Genomic DNA, 16,803 nt, shown 5'->3' on the forward strand with positions numbered 1-16,803 from the left:
TGAAGGGTCCATGTGTATCCCTTCCTGACTTACCACATGACTAAGGAAAGTTACCTTCCTAATCCAGATTTCGCACTTAGAGAATTTCGCATATAGTTTCTCCACCCTTAGGGCTTCCAACACTAGGCTCAAGTGTTGTTTATGATCTTCCTCACTCCGAGAGTAGACAAGTATATCATCAATGAACACTATCGCGAACTTGTCTAGGAAAGAACGGCAACCCGATTCAGCAAATCCATGAATACCTCCGATGCATTAGTTAGACCAAAGGGCATTACCACAAACTCGTAGTGACCATATCGAGTCTGAAATGCTATCTTAGGAACACCACCCTCATGGACTCGTACCTAATGGTACCATGATCTTAGGTCTATTTCCAAGAAGTATTTGGCTCCCTGAAGTTCATCGAAGAGGTCGTCGATTCGGGGAAGAAGATAACAGTTCTTGATGGTAAGTTTGTTCAATTCACGATAATCAATGCACATCCAAAAAGATCTATCCTTCTTTTTCACAAATAAGACTGGGGCTCCCCAGGGTGAGGAACTCGGTCTGATAAATCCCTTGCTGAGTAGCTCATTGAGTTGGCTAGATAACTCTTGCAATTCTGCTAGCACTAGATGGTATGTAGATTTAGCTATGGGGATAGCTCAGGGGATTAAGTCGATTCAAAACTCAACTTGGTGTTTGGGAGGTATCCCAGGAAGATCTTCGGGAAAGAAATTAGTAAAGTTACACACTTTGGGGATACTCTCAAGGTCTTTAACTTCCTCCTTCTCATTAACGACATAGATTAGTAGTGCATGGCACTCCTTTCGTAGATACTTCTGAGCTTTGATGCATGAAATGATACGGAGGTTTGAGTTGAGTTTATCGCCATAAATAATAAGGGCTTCACCAGTGGGAAGATTGAGGTGAATGGATTTTTAATAACAAAGGATATCAGCACGATTAGGGCTCAACCAATCCATGCCAATGATGACATCGAAGCTCTTTACGGACACTGACATAAGGTCGATTGGAAAGGAATGTTCATTTATGGTAAGGGTACAGCCGAGGAATATGTCGTAAGTGCTCTTTTTGCTTTTCGTTTGCAATATCAATGGTGAATGTTTCGGTTAAGGGCTAAAGTTTATGCTTGAGAAGATTCTTGAATTCATGACTAACAAAACTTCTCTCCGTACCAGAATCGAAAAGAATGCATCCATAAGACTTGTCAAGGAGGAACATACCCGTAACAACGGTGGGATCAGCAACTGCCTCTTCCTGACCCATCGCTAGCACTCTCCCAGTGTTGGTAGTTGTTGTTTCCTTGGGGAAATTTCTCTTGTAGTGCCCGACCTCCAACAGCCATAACATGCTTAACCAACAGCTGCTCCAAGTGTTGGGTCAAAAATATGGTTTATACTTTACTTTTCTAGGCAATTATTTTTATGTAATATTATATTAATTTATGGTCTAGTTTACGGCGGAGTTTACGGCCGTAAACTCATTTACGGCCCATTTGTTTCCGGCCCATATCCAACATGTATAAATAGAGGTGTTAGGGTGAGGAGTGAGGATTGATGAACACTAGTGGTTTACTGCCAGAGAGAGACAGGAGGTCTTATTTGTGTGTGAATCTTGTGTAAGGATTTTCATTTATATCATTAATACATTCAAGATTCATAATATTCTTCTTCTCCTTCTCTTCTATTTTTACCTAACATCATCCGTTTGATTGGGATTCCGCACCATCAAACGGATCTGACTGATACACAGGCAGATTAGGGACTTACAATTGGTATCAAACGGAATCCCAAGAAGTCCAATCTAAGGAGATGCTCCAGTGAAACAAAGACCGGTTAGGTCAAAGTCATCTCGGCAACCGGCTTCAAGTTCCAAATCAAGTGCCGAGGCACCCATCAGATCGAAAAAGAAATGGGTTAAACCCAACTACAAATGGGTTCCAAAGGCTTACTCTCCCAAATCTCCTAATGCTTCTAACATTTCTACATCTTCTGTTTGTGATAAACAGGATATGTCATGGGAGAGAGTATCGTGCGTGGATGACAAAGGTCGACCTAGTTTCAAAATGGACTGGGTTCCAAAGACCAACTGATCCCGCTCTGTGTCGGAGCAGCCATGGAGGCATATCATCGTACTTCGGTTTGTTGGTAGTGGCTGTTCCAGGAACATGATAGGAGAAATCTCTCAACTGTACAACACTCAGAACATTGTTTAGGAGAATGTGTCCTCTGCGAGAAGGGAAGAAAAGAAGTGATCACTCACGGGGTTAGTGCTTAATGACGTAAAGAATTTTCGGATCTGTTCTGAGATTACGCATGCTATTCTCAGACCTTCTGGATGCAAATTCAATCGGTGACTTACGGTTTGCGTTTTCTTCTCTAATACTCCTAAGTTTTTTTTTTCTTAACCTGATTCACTTTAAAGACTAATTTTTGTTTTAGGATAGTTTAAATTTGCGCATTTACTTTCGTTTCTCTCCTATGCACAAATTTAAGGGGAGAAATAAAACAAAACAAAAATCTAAAAAAAAATAAATTAAAAAAATCTGTTGGTTATGAAATGTGTTTGAGGGATATGTTTTGGGAAGTGATATTATAATGTGATAACAGGCAACCTGAGTCTGCGTAACATACCCGAAGTTGAAGGGTCTATGCTCTAGTTTGATGCGTCGGTAGGCACGAAAAGTTTTAAATGGACTTGACTAGGGAGAATTGAACTTAGGAAATTTATAGACTTGACAAATCTTGACCTAGTTAGATATGTTCAGCCTGACAATATGACGCTCGGATAGGTTGAGCAGGGAGATATATATGGGAATCTACTCGCCACATTAATTGAACCCGTACTTGGAACCGTGGCTTAACTTTTCCTCGATGTGCGGATTCTGTCCTTAATTCCGGTTGGATGGGGCGACTGGTAAATTCCGATAAATTAGGTCTGTAGAATATCATTTTCTTTCTTACCGTCTGTTAGTCATATGTTGCACCCTTTGCGTGATTGGAAGAGATCCGACCTGGAGTGAAACATATGCAACTCTATTTCTCTGCAGTATATATATATATATATATATATATATATATATATATATATATATATATATATATGTGTGTGTGTGTGTGTGTGTGTGTATGAAATGTATGTGTGAATACTTCTCATCTGTTAGCCATATGTTGTCTCCTTTGCGTGACTTCTAATCCGACCTGGTACACAGCATATGCAACCTTCTACTTCTCAACCCCTCTGAATTAGTTAGCAATAGAATTCTGAATCTCTTCTCTCTCTGAATGGTTGTCTGCTCACCCGGTGTAAGGAGTACTCTGGAAGTTCTTGATGGCTAGAGCATATCAGGAAGCGGGAAACACGTTCCAGTACACTTAAAATTGAACACTCAAAGATTGTCTATAGATCTCGCTGCTCAATTTAGGTGGATAACAATATCCCTGGTCGTCGTCAGATGAATGGTCCTTAAGATATAGTATCTAAGGAATTAGGATCAGATATAATTTTTAGGAACTTAAGTTCACCTTGTCTTGTATCAAATAGTATGTCCTAAATAAGTCACAAATTTTTCGTGTTTAAGTGGACCACAATACCGACGATCGACCAGACAAAGATGTGAATATGGAAGGTACCGACAAGTGGATAAAGGCTGTATAAAAACTTTGATCCCAAATCACCCTTAAAGTTAGATATCAATTTTGTTTTTGTTAAATTTGTCAAAGTTTCGTCTAATTTAAATATTAGTGGATAATTAAAAATTCAAAAAAAAAATCAAAAAAAAATTAAAAAAAATCAAAGAAAAATCAGAAAATTTAAAAAAAAATCCAAAAATAGTGTTATTTCTGTTTTTATTTCTTGTTCAGAAAAATAAAAAATCCAAATATATTTTTGTTTCTATTTTAATTTGTGTGCTAAGTTTTCTTTTAGTTTTGTTTTGTCTTGAAAAGTGATTTCAGGTATAGATAAGACTCATGGAGTTTGTGTTGAAGATTTCTGAGCCAAAGCATCATCCGTGAGCATCGAAGAATTCGCATTCGAAGGAGCAAGAAATGAAGATCATTCTTTCAACATTCAATCCTTCAACCCCAGAAGCAAGGTGAAGCTGCATTTGAAGATTATGTGACGGATTGCATTGAAGCCTCCTCAATCAGTCTACTGCTATTGTTGTACCTGCTAAAGTGATCTAGAAGATTTGTTCTCTCTGATGTTCTCTCTGAAGATTCTCAAGCTGAAAGCGCCATCTTTCAAGAATCAGTACAAGAAGCCTCCTCACCCAATGTGCGTTCAATGCCAAATTCTGAAGAAAACCTTAAGTGCTCAAGATGAAGTCATTCATTGAAGATTCATATGTTCATCCTGATGCTGTGAAGAAATCGAAGGTTAATGCTGAAGCCAAGTTCCCAATGAAGATTATCAAGAAAGTCAGCTACTTTTTAGGGGGAGCTTGTTGGGTCAATTAAGAAAAGAAAGCTATAAACCAAGGGGGGGATTGTTGGGTCAAAAATATGGTTTATACTTTACTTTTCTAGGCAATTATTTTTATGTAATATTATATTAATTTATGGTCTAGTTTACGGCGGAGTTTACGGCCGTAAACACCTTACGGCCGTAAACTCATTTACAACCCATTTGTTTCCGGCCCATATCCAACATGTATAAATAGAGGTGTTAGGGTGAGGAGTGAGGATTGATGAACACTAGTAGTTTACGGCCAGAGAGAGACAGGAGCTCTTATTTGTGTGTGAATCTTGTGTAAGGATTTTCATTTATATCATTAATACATTCAAGATTCATAATATTCTTCTTCTCCTTCTCTTCTATTTTTACCTAACATCATCCGTTTGATTGGGATTCCGCACCATCAAACGGATCTGACTGATACACGGGCAGATTAGGGACTTACACCAAGAGCCTAATTGGTTGGTTGGACTGGTGTCTTGCGAACCCGAGTTGTGTGGTCCTTCTTGAAATAGATGTTGCATAGCATTTCACTGCATGGCCCGTGATGATGATAGTTGCACTTGTCGCACCGAGGAAGGGTACCAACATATCTACTGGTAGGTGTCTAAACTATAGGAACAATGGCAGGAGTGGTAGCAGCATGAACTGCCAGTACTTGTTGTTTCTTGAAGGGCTCCTGCGAAGACTGGCCCTTACACTTATTCCAAAACTTCTTTTTCCTACCACTTGCTTTTGGTGGTTCGGGAGTGGATGCCACTTCATCAAGATCAAGCCCATGAACTATCAGGGTCTACGCTAAACACTTGGCACTGTCGAATGTGAGAGGTTTAGCGGCCAAAACATTTCCTTGAGTTGGGGCCATTAATCCCCAAATGTACATCTCTATCTTTTGGCTTTCCAGGGTGACCATTCCCTGACAAAGAAGAGCCAGATCACAAAATCTAGTTGTATAGGTGGAAATTTCGGAACCCTTCATCTTCAGGTTCCAAGGCTCGTGCTCCAACTTTTGCATGTCGCCCCTTGGGTAGTACTCAGCAAGCATGAATTCCTTTAAACTTTCCCAACCCGTGTCATTTGCCACTGGCAGGGTTAGGGATTTGGCTCGACCATTCCACCAGGTCAATGCTCTATCGGTGAAGGTGTGGGCGGCGAACTTCACTTTGTTTGCTTCGGAGCACACACATATCTCAAAGACCGATTCGATCTTCTCGATCCATCAGGTTAGGGCAATTCCACCTTCATTGTCGTCAAAGGATTTTGGGTTTTGCGTTCATGAAATCTTTGTGGGAACACTCCTTCTGGTGTCCCTGACCACCCTCAAGATTAAGGGGATGGGTACCACTTCCTGACCCACTAGAGCCGCCAGAATTGATTTGTGACATCGCAGCAGCCACAACGATCGTGACTGCTGCTTGGAACATGGCTGGGTCGAACTGAGGAGGTGGAGGTGTTAGATCCGTTAGGGGATTGTTGTTCTTTATGTTGGGTCTTTTCTTCGGAGGCATCTTGTTCTAAAAATAATCACGGAGAAGAGGATGGTAAGTCCCCTAGATTTTGAATCAAGAGATATGACACAAGATATATCTCATCCTGAAAGTTAAAGTGTTCTACTAAGAGATAAACAGAGAAGAGTTTCTAATACAAGTAAACTATCGCTAAGAAGAAATGAGGAGTAACACTTGGAATGATCGGTTACATTGTATTCGGCTCTAGCTAAAATACTCTTATAGTATTTTAAGTTGTATGCTCTGTTCTATTGATATCTTATTGTATAAATCTTGGTAAGTTTTAGGCTTGCTTAAAAACCATGGTCACTCCCAAACACATGTTGGTCATGTCTCAAATAAATATAGTTGATCAGGCTATATTGACCCTAGACATGATTACATAATTATCCAGGTTTAACCGCAGTGTCCAACATCCAAATACTTTTGTTTCGTTCTACATCATGATACTGTTTCCGGAATGTATGTATACTTGTATACTTCTTATAAAATACTTATATTTTAAAAGTATACTATTAGTTCAGAGCACTTTAGCCCCTTTAGCGTTTATAGTTGTATAGCATATAAGGTTCAGTATACTTAGTTCACTATAAACAATAGCTCTGATACCAATCTGTCACAACCCCAATTGCACCAATTGCATCATAGTAATCAAAGTAAACACAACCATTACATTAAGATATGAATATTTACATCTGTTTGACTCATTCTTTGTATATATCAAAAGTAGCAAAAATATAAAGATGAGAATTTGAATGCTTCATCTTCTGAAAGCCGGTGAGAGTACCTGTCTACTGACTTCCTGAGAATACAAGCGATTTTGAAAGCATATCAGCATAAAGCTGGTAACTTCATAAGAATGTTTTTGTAATGAAAACCACTCATTGAATTCTGTCAAATATATGCATGTTTTCCAAGAAAATCCAATATTTTCTAACATGTATGTTCGTTATTGTAAATTGTTCAAAAACCTTGACTAACACTTGTATGTATAGTATGTTCGGTTTGAAAACCCTGGCTACAACTAGGATGTATAGTATGTTCTGTTTGAAAACCCTGACTACTACCTGTATGTATAGTATGTTCTATTTGAAAACCCTGGCGAATACCTGTGTGTATAGTATGTTATGTTTGAAAACCCTGGCTACCACCAGTATGTATAGTATGTTCTGTTTCAAAACCCTTGCTACCACAAGTATGTATAGTAGTTTTATTATTTAAAATAAAACCGAGTAATGTATCCCTAGAATCCTCCAGTGTAATGTATGGTATCTCTATTAATTAAAATAAAACTAATGAAGAATGAAATCCCATCGACAAAGGTTAGTTTATACTATTGTGAGTTCGTATAACCATGCTTATATGGCTGATGACCTCAGCGAAGTTCTTCAGCCGTCGTACGGTATGATATTTGTCACCCCATCCATGCCTGTCTGACTGTTGTTAGTAGTTTAGGTGTGGGATTTTCAGTCCTGAATAGATCTATTCACAAATCTTAGACTCTCCCTCCAGGAGACTCTGGTTACACTAGATGTTTAGGAGTTTAACATCACCTCGAAGGGTACAAATCAAGACTTGTCTCACACTCATGTATTAACTAGTTTACATGTGGTTCTGTATTGTTTTCTAATAGTTGGAAACCATTTGTATACTTGTTAGAGTATTAATAATTATACTTAAATCATTATCTGGTGTTATAATCTTGTTATCTGAACATAGTAATGAATATCATAAACTAAAGTTGTCATAGTTTATATGTTTACCCATGTATATAATCTGGATTGGTAAAAACTGTATGATGAACTCCCCACACTATACCTATTATATTTTTCTTGAAATTGAATGTAATTGCTTTGTGTATAGTTCTGAAAACCATGCAATTATGTTTTCTAGTCGAAAGCGTCGCTTATGCTCAGCTTACAAAAGGGATATAATATCTAAATATTTTATAAGTATGTGGAAATCATTTGACTGTATCAATTTCATAAGTTTTAGACTCGTTGAAATCCTTTTGTTTTAGTTCACAAAAGCATTTGGGTTTAGGCAAAAAATTATGTTAGTTTTTCAAGGACATTCGGGTCTTTTGCTCAATTTTTGTTCCGACTCGTATATAAAATTTGATTATTTAACATTAGATGATTTTCCAAACCAAGGAATTTGACGGAAACTTAATAAAATTCAAATTTTATTAACAGAAATCGCTTGAAGGTAACAGAAAAAGGTTCGGGTTGTCACACTTGTTTCGTTCAAACTCAACCAATTTAGATTGCATTGAAACAATCCAATCAGGATCTTCCATAGCAATCTAAACTGACTCTAGTTCAATTTTTGAGATAAACACATTAAACATACAAAATTCTTGATGAGTATTGAGTACTTCATTCTTTGCACGAATTTGAGCTCTGGTCAACAATCCTGCATGTGAATCACCAAGAATTTGTTCTTGTGGATGAATTCAAATCCTTCTGTCCATTGGAGGATATGCTGGATCAAAATCCAATGATGCATCTTTGAACATTTTTTCATTTTCTGATCCTTCACCTGTATTCGACAAATTATCAGTCATGTTATGAAAATTTTCATGTGAATCATTTGAACTATTTGGAAAAGATCCATGATGCTCCCCCCCCCCCACCCCCAACAATTGGATCAATAGTATGTTGCTCCCCTTAAATAGTTGTAATCACTTGATCTTGCACTACCTAAAATTTTTGCTCCCCCTCAACCTCATGTGACGAACTTAAATGCTCCCCATCCACTTGATCATTGGGTAATACCGTCATACTTTCGACATGTATTGGTGAATTTGTTGATGAATTTAAGACAGAAACATCTAGTGTAACATTCAAAACATCAGAACGTTTCGATGCTTCTAGTACTTGATTGTCTTCAGCATGAATTTCTGCATCAATAGCCCTATCAGGAACACCAAAAATTAAATCATAATCAAAATCAAAAGAATTCCAACTTTCAGTTTCATCGTTTGATTCATTTATGATTGGTTTTGTTTAAAGCATTTTTCAACTCTTTTGACATAGTAGTCATCAAAGATAAGATTAAATGTTTCTTTGATTTTCCTGGTTTTCTTATTGAGCACCATGTACGCCACCGAATGATGAGAATATCCTAAGAATATTCTTACATCAGCCTTGGACTGAATTTTCGAAAGAATATCCTTAAGATTCATACTGAAGCATCTGCAATAAAAAACATGAAAAAATTTAACATTTGGTTTTCGATTGTTAATGATTTCATATGGGTTGATATCGAATCGACGATGAATAAAAGACTAATTCTTAGTAAAACAAGTTGTCGGAACTGCTTTAGCCCAAAGATATTGTGGAAGATTCGCATAAGTCAACATTGTTCATGTTGCAAGGAGAACGATTTTTCCTTTCGACAACACCATTTTGTTGTGGTGTGTAAGGAGAAGAAAAATTATGCGAAATTCCTTTTGATAGTTAAGAACGAATCAAGGAGTTTGTTCTTGAACTCAGATCCATTATCACTCTTGATCTTAAGAGCTCTTTTCTTCATATTCAATTCGACATGTTTGATGAAATCAATCATCACTTGAGTTGTTTTTGATTTTAAACGAAGAAAAATAAACCCAACTAAACCTAGAAAAATCATCAACAATAACCAAAATGTCCCTCTTCTTATTGACTGTTTCAACTATTAAAGGACCAAAAAGGTCAATATGAAGAAGTTCTAAAGGTTCGATAATTTTGGAATTAATAACAATTGGATGTCCTTGTATTTGTCGTTTTGCTTGTTCGCAAGGTGCACATAAAGTATCATTGTCAAATTTTAAAACTGGAAAACCACAAACAAAATCATTTATCACCAACTAATTCAAATTCTTAAAATTCAAGTGAGAGAGTCTTCGATGCCATAGCCAACTTATGTCAGAAGAAGCTTTCAAAAGCAGACAAACTGACAAAATACCGACAATGGGTTTTATGTCTAGTGTAAACATATCGCCTTTTCGTTTAGATTTTAGAAGAACTTATTTGGTTTCTTTGTTCGATATGACACTTCATTCGTTGTCAAAAACAACTTGATTGTCAGTTCCCATAACAAGTTGCGAAACACTTATTAAATTGTGTTGAAGACCTTCGACATATGCAACCATGTTAAGTGTAAACTTACCATTTGTTACCTTACCATAACCTTTAACCTTGTATTTATTATTGTTGCCAAACTTTACTCCACCAAAATTTTCTAGACTTCGAAAATCTCTCAAATTTTCCTTCTTCCCAGTCATGTGATGAGAACAACCACCATCGATATAACATTTATCATCATATTGCTCGTCACTCAACACCTTCAATCAGTGAAAGAATTTAGGTCCCCAAGGCTGTTTTGGTCCTTGTGATGGGTTTCGAGCATTCTAACACTCCTAAGGTGTACATGCAACCCTAAATACCTTGGATCTATGTTTTCTCTATTATACATGCAAATATGAAGTTTCCAAGGTATTACCCTATACTAGTATACAAATATTATATACTATACAAGAATCTAGTAAGGATAACATACCTTATGGAGGAGCTTGAAGTCTTGATGTATCTAGCCTTAAGAGCATAGCCCAAATAGTGTGGAAGCCTTAAGTGGAATCACAACGCATCATGGACAAAGAATGAACTTGAGAGAGAATCTCCATGTACCCAAAAGCCACCATGAACTACAAGAAATGCACTAGTAGCGATTTTGGGCAATGAAGTATGTATTTATATGTGGGATTTCTAAGGTCATGGATATAACCTAAATCCATGCCCATGGGTCTTATGATCCACAGTTCATGTGGCCCAACTCTTCATGTATCCATACATAAACTTGTTCCAACATGGATCATAAGCCCAACACATATAAATATAACTAATTAACATAATTAGTCCCTATAGATTTAATTAGTCTATTTTGGTTACTAAATTAATTCTTGATCAATACTAATTAAAACACATGATTTCATATTAATATAGTATAACTTATAATATATTAATAAATCATATCCAACATCTTCTCTCAAAAGTCAATCCTAAAAAATTGACCTGATGATATGCAACCCAAATGGACCATGCGACTCTTGGGTCAAGCACATACAAATAATAGTTATGGGCTTAGACATCTAATCCAATAATCTCCCACTTGGATAAGTCTAAAACTATTATTGCAAGTACGACTTCATAACCCGATTAGCAATCGTAGCTCTTAAAGTCGTTGTCGAACTCTAAGCAAATCAAACAATACGTCTATTAGATAAGTGATCATATATTCCTCCATTCTAGATATCATATGGATTGATACATGGATTATAGTCATTCTCTCTGTCGATTTGTTGTTTCCCGATTTCCGATTTATGACAATTGACTAATTGAACAAATCAAATCAATCCAGGCCGACCGGGCACTTACGTTTTGTCATCACTAAATCATCGAGGGGCTCACATATATCGCTTTTATCCCATTAAGGGTAAAAGGAATGGAAAAAATTCGACTCATATGCTTCTGCTGACTACTTGTTGAATCATACACAAAGGCACGTTTTATAACATCGAGTTACCAATGCGTTTTTGTGCAATCAATTTATAACCAACTCATGGTCAACAACTCATATCTCTAGGTTTGAAGAATATAAGATATTATCATCTCATGATTCACTCGTGATAAAATCCATGAAGTGATTTAAATGAGCGTGGTTTGAATCAAATACTCAGAACTTATGAGCACTCATGAATGTTGTAGTAACTCTTGCTATGTCTAATGCACATTAGACAAATCATACAAGCCAACTTCATGATATTCTTGATTCATATCTACTTCCAACATATGACCAACTATGGACGATTTGAATAACTTAGTCATTCGGGAAGAATGACCTAGTTATTCTGAAAGTTAAAACATGCAAAGTGAAACACAAGAAAAATACTTAATCCTATATGGCCCCAAACACTTGAGTGTAAATAAAAACCCTTTTATCTAAGCACCATATTAATTACTCATTATTCATGTTTCAATTAATCAACTTAATACTAGAATTAAAACAATAGTCATGCCATGCTCTAAGCATGCACACTATGTTTTTCCAAACAATACCTATGTCATACTCCAAGTATGCACACTATATTTACATATGGTCCTCTCTTTGTGAAACAGATTGATTGACAACATTTCAATGATGCTTATTTCACAATTCCAATCCTTATTGTAAATGTAAGAATACCAAATTCTTGTCATTTACTATAATTTGTTAGAATCTAAATTTATATGCAATGATCATCTTCTAATGAATATGCACACAAGTCACAAAGACTTGGCAACAAACATTACAAAGTATTCCAATGGAAAAAAATTCTATGGAAATGAAGTCTCAAATTCAAAGTATATCCCTTTGAACATTCTTCTTTGCATTAAGTTCTTTAATCTTACACATACTCAAAAAATAGCTCTTTAGTGTCCTTAAATATTCATTACTTTTTTAATTTTCTTTTTTTTTTAACCTGCAAAAAAGAGATATATAAATAAAAGAAAAGAAAACCCACCTAGCAAGAAGCTAAGGGAAAACTAAGTATAATTTTAAGAAAGTAAAACAGAAACCATTACTTATTACTAAATGGGTATGAAATCTTGGATGATACAATTAAATAAATTCTATAAACTAATTTTTTTTAAGAGGAAAACCTAAAAATGTAATCTGTAACTAAATAAATTTTATCAAAAGTCTAATATTTAAGCGATATCAAAATGAGCAGGAGTTGTCTTTAGTTATCCTCGTTCAACAAGAAAAAAACAAATAAATAAGTAAATAAATAAAATAAAAACAAGTAAAAATATTAAGAATAAATATGAATTCGAATATTTGGGGATCATCATGCGCTTCACCTGAAATACAAAAAGAGTAGTACCAAACAAATAAAATCGGATGTTCTTTCACTTTCAGGTCTCTCTCTCTCTCTCTCTCTCTCTCTCTCTCTCTCTCTCTCTCTCTCTCTCTCTCTCTCTCTCTCTCTCTCTCTCTCTCTCTCTCTCTCTCTCTCCAAACAGTAATTCCTTCGATATTATCTCTCTCTCTCTCTCTCTCTCTCTCTCTCTCTCTCTCTCTCTCTCTCTCTCTCTCTCTCTCTCTCTCCAAACAGTAATTCCTTCGATATTATATGTCTCTCTTCTCTACCCTATATTTCGCAAAACCTAGAAAATAACCACCAGTCTTTTTCAATCTAACAATCATATTGAGCAATGAGCAGTTAGGAAATCAATCGAGCTATAGTGCTACCGCTCTACCAGAGGTGTGCAACCCCTTTTCTCATCCTCGTGGATTATTGAATGTGTTGTGTTTTAAATTAAATATGCATTTCTTTATTTGATTTTTAGAAATAATGGATAAGTAACCATATATTTGATGGAAGTCGATTGTGAATTGGGTTGACTCCTTTCTCTTTATGAAACTTCTAATGATTTTTCATATGTGTGTTTGATGAAGTACGTTGAAAACAGGCTTAAGTTTTGTGTTGAACTTGGCGCTTGTAGTTTATAATAAGCTTCTATCACATAAGCAAGTAGAAGGTAACTTTAGGTTTCAATCACGTGAGCAAGTACAAGTTATGCATGGCATATATCAAGAAATCCATAATTTTTTTATGATTCCAAAAAAGGTAAAAAAATCGAACTTTAACATCTTTTACCCATTGAAGCAAATGAAAAGTAAATTTCTCATTGTTTACGCTAATATATGAACTCTTTTGGTGAAAACGCCAATATATCTCTGAACAACATCGTACAAACGTGCCTATTACATATATTTATTATTGTTTTTTATATTGGACATACATGCAAGAACCATAAGTTGCAATTAATTAACCCACACGAGTTGTTAACATCCTATTAATTATCCAATTTGCTTTTGCATGCAGGATTAACATCGTCGTCAGAAAATCATTGATAAGATATGGAACCTTCAAACAACCTATTCGAAGCTGAAGTTGAATCCGAAATCACCACCCCTTGTTCACGCCTGATCACTAATCCCACACTTCGCATTGAGCCACCCATGACCCTCGACCTAACCCTCGGCTTCACCAACACCACAGTAAAGCTTTTCTCGTGTAATTACTGTAAACGCAAATTCTACAGCTCACAGGCATTGGGAGGGCATCAGAACGCACACAAAGAAGAGAGGAGGATGGAAAAGAGAGCCATGACGTTGAAAATGTTATCGGAAAGATATGAAAGCCTGGCATGTCTGCCTCTTCATGGATCATCGTTACCTCTTCATGGATCTGCGTCTCAGTTACATCAAGCGGTTCAAGCCATTAGATGTCAAGAAATCTTTGACCACAGCTATCTTGGGATCCCCGTATACATGGAGGTGGATGAAGCTAAACGGGTTTGGTATGATAGCTTCCGGAATATCATTGATGATGGTTGTTCATCGGCTACACCCGATCTTACTTTGAAGCTTTGACCTTTTGCTCGAGGGTGTCACTTGTTAACAAGACATGACGTAATAGTTTGATTAATGGCAGTGTAGTATTATGTTTGGTGTGTATTGAATAGAGATTTATGTCTATGGGATCAAAATTGCAATTCTTTTTCATAGTTTAAAATCTGGAACAAGGTGAGACGTGGACATGAATACCCCTGTCTTCATCTTCATGGAGAATAGTTAGGCCAGAATCAGCTAGTTGTGTCATGTAACGAGCAAAGCGTACGCCTAGGTTTGATGAATTGTATCACCACATTGTTCAACCTTCGTTTTTTGGATATGCTTTAGACGTACATGAGTTAGTAAGGCGTGCGTAGAGTGGATGAGAAGGTCATGTAGTTTTAGGTATGCTACTTAAGTTTTTTTTTTTCTTTGGTGTGGGGCCTCATAGCTTCCACCTATTTGCTTTTGATTAGTTTTGAATTAGTCGGATAAATATTTTATCAGATTTTCTAACATGTACTCTAAGGGCACATATAAGAAATATTAATTAATCATAATTATTACCATAATTAAATGTTAAAAACATTAATTATAAGAAATATTACCATAATTAAATATAAAATTCATTAATAATCTCTATAATTAATGCATTTTACATTTAATTATATAATAATTGTGATTAATTAATACTTTTTATATGTGCCCTTAAAGCACATATTAGAAAATCCCATATTTTATTCGTAAAACTTACTTATTTTTAAGTTATAAAGATGCAAGTTTCACAAATCAAGATATTTAGATTTTTTTCAAAAATCTTTATCCCATTTTTTTAAAGGAAAATGACACAAATGCCCTACGAACTGTTTAGAATTGACCTTTTAAATCCCTAAATTAATTTCATGGCTTTATAATGGCACAAAATGGTGAGCAACCTGCTTTTTTAGTCCCCAATACCTGAAGTAGCAGGTTTAGTGTGCCACATGTACATAGCCAACCAAATAGTCAAACTTAAAAGGTTTAGTTTGCCACATGTACAATCTTTGATGCTCCTTTGTCTATTTTCTGATCATAAAACGTTTTGAGATCTTCCTCTAAACATATATGGATTCATCTAGACTTTTACCCACATTTAGCGGTTATTAGTATCTTCATCGTCATGGACAACGATCTTGCTAAATTTCCTTGGCCTAAGACCCAATCAACTGGATTCTAGTTGAGGGTGATCGGTGGTTTGTTCGTAGGTCCTCCTCCAATTGAAGACATCAATTTCTGTGGGTTTTTGCTTCTCTAATTAGGGCTTCTACAAGGGAATTTGTGCCCCTTGTAAATGGTTTCTTCAATTGGGGTTTCTACAAGACATCTATCTTCGTCTTCTTGATTAAACTGTTTGGATACGAAGAGTAACGATTTCAAACTCTCGATTTCATGTTATGTTTGGTGGAACTGGTGGCTAATGAGTTTCTGAACTGCGGAAGGCTTAAATTGAAGTCCACGACCCGAATTCAAACTCTTAGGGTTGTGGATTTCTGAATCGATTTGGAGATTAGCAGGTTTGGTGTCATACCCGTTTTCCATTGCTTCCATGGTTTCAAAGAAGAACCAGGAAGATAAGAATCACTTCTCGGCTTGGTGGTGTTGATGGAGCTTCTCCATCCTAATATACCACTAAATCGGTTTCATTGAAGAGACAGTGATGTCAAAACTAAAAAAATTGTTTAACAACGCATAATGGGTGAGGGAGTGCTTTAATGACGAATGTTTCTTGGTCAATGCCACAGTCAACATATATGTGGTGAACTAGCAAAAATGTTATCGGTTTACCCCTTCAAAGCTGAAAAAGGGACTTAATCGACCAGACAAATATCAATTCGTTCCCTTATAAAGAAACGAAATATATTTAGGGACTTAAAGGGTCAATCCTAGAAACTTTGTAGGGCACTTATGTCATTTTCCCATTTTTTAAAACTTTTATAACCATTTCTTTGGTTAGAATAAATTTGTTTCTTTATTTATTTAATTTTTTTTATATATATATTTTTTAAAATTTGGTGTTTTCTTATTCTATCCAAAACCATATAAAAATATATTATGAAAAATAACAAATATATATATATATATATATATATATATATATATATATATATATATATATATATATTCTCTCAAAACGTCAAAAAAATTTATTCACCATTTTATTTAAACACAACTGTAATTTACTATTTATTTGGTCAAAATGGTGGTGAATAATATATAAAAACATACAAAATATATAAAACAAAACAACACTATGTTCGAATAAAACGTAATCAAATAGAAAAGAACATTTGAACAAAGCAGAAAAAATTAATGAATAAAACGTAAAAAAATAATTTATTTAAACTAAAAATAAAAATAATATTAAACA

The 16,803-nt window shown here is 35.6% G+C and overlaps 1 pseudogene; it reads right to left on the minus strand.

Annotated features, from left to right (window-relative positions):
* Window positions 1–15,510: 15,510 nt before the first annotated feature.
* LOC145035737 (uncharacterized) lies at window positions 15,511–15,983 on the minus strand (annotated as a pseudogene).
* Between the last annotated feature and the right edge of the window lie 820 nt (window positions 15,984–16,803).

Source organism: Lactuca saligna, chromosome 3 (assembly GCF_052625555.1).
Source record: "Lactuca saligna cultivar CGN05327 chromosome 3, ASM5262555v1, whole genome shotgun sequence".
NCBI lineage: Eukaryota > Viridiplantae > Streptophyta > Magnoliopsida > Asterales > Asteraceae > Lactuca > Lactuca saligna.